At 32.1% G+C, this 5,501-nt stretch overlaps 1 long non-coding RNA gene across 1 annotated transcript; it reads right to left on the minus strand.

Annotated features, from left to right (window-relative positions):
• Window positions 1-1,466: 1,466 nt before the first annotated feature.
• Window positions 1,467-3,457, minus strand: LOC128186012 (uncharacterized). The gene is made up of 3 exons (XR_008243876.1): window positions 2,839-3,457; window positions 2,486-2,644; window positions 1,467-2,393 (listed from the first exon to the last, which is right to left on the minus strand). It is a non-coding gene; the product is annotated as an uncharacterized LOC128186012 (long non-coding RNA).
• Between the last annotated feature and the right edge of the window lie 2,044 nt (window positions 3,458-5,501).

The raw sequence follows: 5,501 nt of genomic DNA on the forward strand, positions 1-5,501 counted from the left end.
AAATCATTACATTGCTTTGATACATAACTATAAGATAAACACATTTGCTTCTATAACATTTCACAAAATATCCCGCAATAAAGGGTAATAGATAAAAGACTTTAGAGCCCTTTTGCATCATTTTGAACAACTTTTCTTCTGTACTGCATTTCAAAATATTTTACTTTTCTGGGATATGGGTGATAAAAACTTCGGACTTTTGGCATCTAAAAACCCCAAATTACAAAACACATGACAAAACCAATACATTGCTTTGATACATAACTGCAGGATAAACACATTTGCTTGTATAACATTTCACAAAATATCCCTCAATAAAGGGTTATAGATAAAATACTTTAGAGCCCTTCGGTCCCCTAATTTTAGGGGCCAGTCCCTTTTTCTTGATATCAAATGAAAGGTTATTTAATTCTCAACAAATTTTGTTCAACAAGTGTTTAGAAATTCGTTACCGTTCTGGAGATATATGAGAAAGAAGGTTTTAGGGGCCGATCCCATAACTCCTTATAGGGGCCGTTTAACGAAATTTTGAAGGTTGCATTTTGTTGAGAACATTATTTTGAACAACTTTTCTTCTGTATTGCATTACAAAATATATTTCCTTTCTGAGATATGGGTGATCAAAATTTTGGACTTTTGGCCCCTAAAAACCCTTAATTACGTAACACATGATAAAATCATTACATTGCTTGAATACATAACTGTGAGATTAACATATTTGCTTCTATAATCTATTACAAAATATCCCTCGGTAAAGAGTTATGGGTAAAAGACTTTAGAGCCCTTTAGGTCCCTAATATTAGGGGCCAGCCCCTTTTTCGTGGTATCAAATGAAAAGTCATTTAATTATAAAGACATTTTGTTCAACAAGTGTTCAGAAATTCGTTACCATTCTTGAGATATCTGAGACAGAATGTTTTAGGGGCCGGTCCATTATCTCCTTATTGGGGCCGCTGAACCAAATTTTTTAGGTTGCATGTTGTTAAGTACATCATTTTGAGTATCTTTTCTTTTATACTGCATTTCAAAATAGTTTTCCTTTTTGAGATATAGGCGATCAAAGTTTTGGACTTTTGACCCCTAAAAACCCCTAATTACGTAACATATGAGAAAATCGTTATACTGCTTGGCTTTATAACTGTAAGATAAATATATTTGATTCTATAATTTATTACAAAATATCCCTATATAATAATCCATATATATCCAATGCAAGCGGGTGTGTAATAAAAACAGGAAACAAATCTCACAAAATAAGCAATTTAACTGCAACAGATTTGGAACAGGTGATTACAATTTGTAACACAACCATTCAATTCACTTTTAAAAGTTATATGGCCATGGTGTGAGATTAAACTCTCATTTTCGGTGATATTGAAATAGTGTGATTCTTCTATGAAAACAATGACGACTGGTTATATATTTTCTTTATTATGAATGTAACCATTTGATCAATATTTGGGTTAAGTTAGTTGCAAATTGTACAAGTGTCTGTAAAAAAAAATAAACAGTAATTGCAAATAGTCAGGTAATACATAATTAAATCAAATGCTTCATGTAAACAACAAATAAAACGAACCATTTGTTTATAAAAACAAAGGACCTGTCGTAAGTTACGAAATACCGATTAGCCTTAACATTATAAAAAAAAAAAGTATTTGAAGAACTATCAAAATGTTTTGTTCACGTCAATCAGCATTTTTTTACTTCGATAATTAATCACTAATGTTTGCAGTCTTGTCTCCAAAGAAGTGGTAGCCTCATCATTGTCAAACAATTGGATTCACAGCCAGTTTCAACATCTTATGTGTTGTCCTCTGCAATTTCGACGTAAATATGATTTACTCCATCGTTTAGAAAGTTTGGTTCAATTTCTGTAATTGAAGAGTCGTATCCTTGGCTGTCAATTGAAATTTCTTGCAAAACTTCATTGATTTGTAGTCTCATATCATTTTCCCGTGAACCATGCGGTGTTTCACTACTCTCACTGCGATTGAACACTGGAGACAGATACACTGAATTGACATTGAATCGCCTTTGTTCCGGATAAGTTGTACTTTGAGTATCTACTGCCTCACGATTCAACGATTGATACATAGCCTGCCATTCAGTCTCTTTAGTTATACCTTCATATGATCTCTTTCGAAAACACTTGAGATAAATATATGCAGTAACAAATACAGAAAAAAAGCAAACGAAAACTCCTAAAAAAGTGATGACAACATTGTTTTTTAGAAGGTCATTATTATTAAAACTATTATCCGTTGAATCGCTTAACTCGTGATCATTCGTGAAAAAGTTGCGAGTAACGGTTGGATTGTATACCGGTTTACCTGCTGATGAAACAGTTGAAGTCGAGATTGAAATTTTTGTTGAATATATTAAAGATGAACCTTAAAAAATAAATTTTGTTCCGTTAAAACACAAAAAATTCGCATGCTACCTGTAATATCAAGACAATTTCAATGTTTATGAAAACACATACTTATTTTCTGGTATGAAACGGTTTCAGCTCTCGGGAGACATCCGTGAGAAAAGTGGCAGCCATCTTTAGGACAATGACATACATACTGACAGTCTTCTCCAAAGAAAGGGTAAATGCATTTCTGTAAACAACCCTTGCCATAGAAGCCAATGGAACACTCTACAAAAAATGTAAAATATACCGTACAAAAATGAATTTATTAATACATTTTGTTCAAATACAATAGCTACAAGATCGACAGAGTATAATAATACGTAATGAAGACGTATTTATATATCTGTGTCTGAAATAATGAAAATTCGTTTTATCATATCAATTCGAAGAAAGAAGAATATAATATAATGTACACTTACTTTCACAATTTCCAGTGGTTCTATTTAGCGAAAATCCAAGGCAACAAGTATCTTTTCCATCAACTCTGGAATAACAGGATTTAAATGGCAATTATATCCAAATTAATTTTTTTTTTCAACGGTAATTCAGAGATTACTTACCCTGTACACGTACGATTTTCTATTACCTGAAATAAATCGTAAAAAACAAATATTGTTAAAATTGTGAACATCGCTGACCGAGGAAGAAAACGACCAGAAAACATGCTATTCCACAGCAACTCTAGATTAAAATGATCAATTTATCTTCCGGTTCAGCTCAAGTGAAATCGTCCAGCTCTTTATTTAGAGATCAAAATACATCCGCTTTAAACTTAAGCTTCACTTTCACCGTTTATAAATGTCAACACTTTTGGGGTGATTTTATTTTTTTACTATAGGACAAAACTATAAGTATGGTATAAACTCTATAAGTATTCTGCCTTTAACAAATGAATCTAATCAGGGGACGAGCATGTGACATTCAGTCAACTGAATGTTAACTGAACTGTCTGGCAAGGTGACTTAAAGATATAGTAATGTCATTCAGTCACCTTAACGTTTCTTTTCACATTTTAGTTGACTAAATGGCAGAGGTCCATGTGCATGCTCCTTGTCTATTTTTTTTTATGAAAGAAGATAATTCAGATAACATGTTTAATTAATGAGAATTGCTGATGATCTCTTTTTATAAACTGATATGACCTTAACACTTGTGATGACTATGTCCAAAATTTCACTATATTGAGATATAGCAATGATATTACAGATGTAAGTCTTAGTTTAACCATAAATTACGAAACTATAATCATGGCTTTGATAAAATGTTAAAATTCACAAAATGTATTTCTTGTACAAACTAACTACTTTTCAGTTTATATTAACATCTTTGACATAAATTTTTTGGTCAAACACTCACTTCCCCTCGGTTACAATTTGACAATCCTCTTGCATCCTATTTGATTAGTGCATTAAATCACTATGGGAGTCTTTTTATTTTGATAATTTTGTTGGTCAGTATCTGTGTAATTGCGTGACTCGTATTCAACCTGCGGTTAGCTATCTGCCTGCACTAGGAAGAATAGAGACACTAAACTCACATGAAAAAAAGTGTGCATAAAAAATGGACTTTTTTAGTGTTAAGATACTATGATACAAGAGTTATCATTCTTTTAAAAACGATGGATTGGTGTATTGACATTAGAAACAAGGAGATAGCAACAACAGTTTTTTTCATTCACAATTGCAAAAATCTAAAATTTTGAATTTGAAGAAAGTCATCTACCCCTTATGTAAACATTTTAAGTCATGATATCAAGTTGCAAAGAACTATATATGATAAGAGTTCAATTTGGCCCTCATAATTCGCCATTTTTAAAGTGTTTCGGGTACAATAAAATGTTAACTAATTTTTTAGAAGAGTTGATAAAAAATATATTTTTCATCTATTTATTTGATTTATTTGCACTCACTGGCAGTACATGTCGTCAGAAGTGACGCCATTTCTATGATTCAATCAAAATCAGCCTAACATTGACATTTTTCTTATCTTTTTACGAATGGGAAATATAGAGCGCATGCTTGAACAAGGAAAACTATTTTGTCACTTAGCAGTCTTGGCTAGATACATCTCTGATTAAAATATTTTATTTGTTCAAGAATGCGCTCTATGTTTTCAGAAGGAAAAACTGCTTGAAAACAAGCTGTTTTACGCTAAAAATGCAAAAATGGCGGGAAAAGGTTGTCTTTACAATGTCATATTTCTAAATTGTGGGCATTTGAACCAAAACGAATATTGTGTAACACTTGTACTAAGAAAACAAAGAATGATAGTAAAATGATGATGTTCATTTTAGGGGGCCATTTTTGGCCCTTATCATATATAGTCCTTTGAGATAACTTAACAGAAAATTGTTAGCTTTCCTGTAAATAGAATATCACAGTAAGTGTCAAACATGTGCCGAGAGGGTAGACATATATTTGAGTTCAATGAAAACAAATAAGCGGGGAAAGTTTCATGAGGGCTAGTTATTTACATTGCAGATACCTCTAACCTATATAATAGGCCCATCCATAGCATGTAATATACATACTGCAGTGCACGTGCACTTAAAAAAACCGTGAAATCTGTATACTGATTCATTGCTATTGAAATTACACTTGTCAAGTTATCTACAGCACACAAGCATCCATGGGTTACTGGTGATAAAGGTGAGCAGATATAAAATTTTCACATAAACTATATGTAAAATAAATGTTATACTTGTTCTCTCTTTATTTGACCTGCGCGAAAGTAAACCATTTTCAGTCAAAGATTTGCATTGGAAAATAATTGAAAAGTAATAGGTGTGTTTGGATTAAAATGTATCTTTATTCAAAAAATATAAGTAGCAACAACAGTGAACTATGCACACCAAATGGATGAACAACAGAATGCAGAATGAAAAAATACCTTTAAGTGTAACATAGCTTAAAGGACTATGTGCAGTATGGTCAAATATCTGCCCCCGATTTCAACCAATTTTTGAATAGTGTCGTATCAAAATAAAATCTTCACAAATCATTGTATAGAGGATGCCTATAACTTTAATCTTGATTGTAGTCACCATTGCTCATTCGCTGTGTATCTATGACGTCACTTAAAT

This window comes from Crassostrea angulata, chromosome 5, assembly GCF_025612915.1.
Source record: "Crassostrea angulata isolate pt1a10 chromosome 5, ASM2561291v2, whole genome shotgun sequence".
Taxonomy (NCBI): domain Eukaryota; kingdom Metazoa; phylum Mollusca; class Bivalvia; order Ostreida; family Ostreidae; genus Magallana; species Magallana angulata.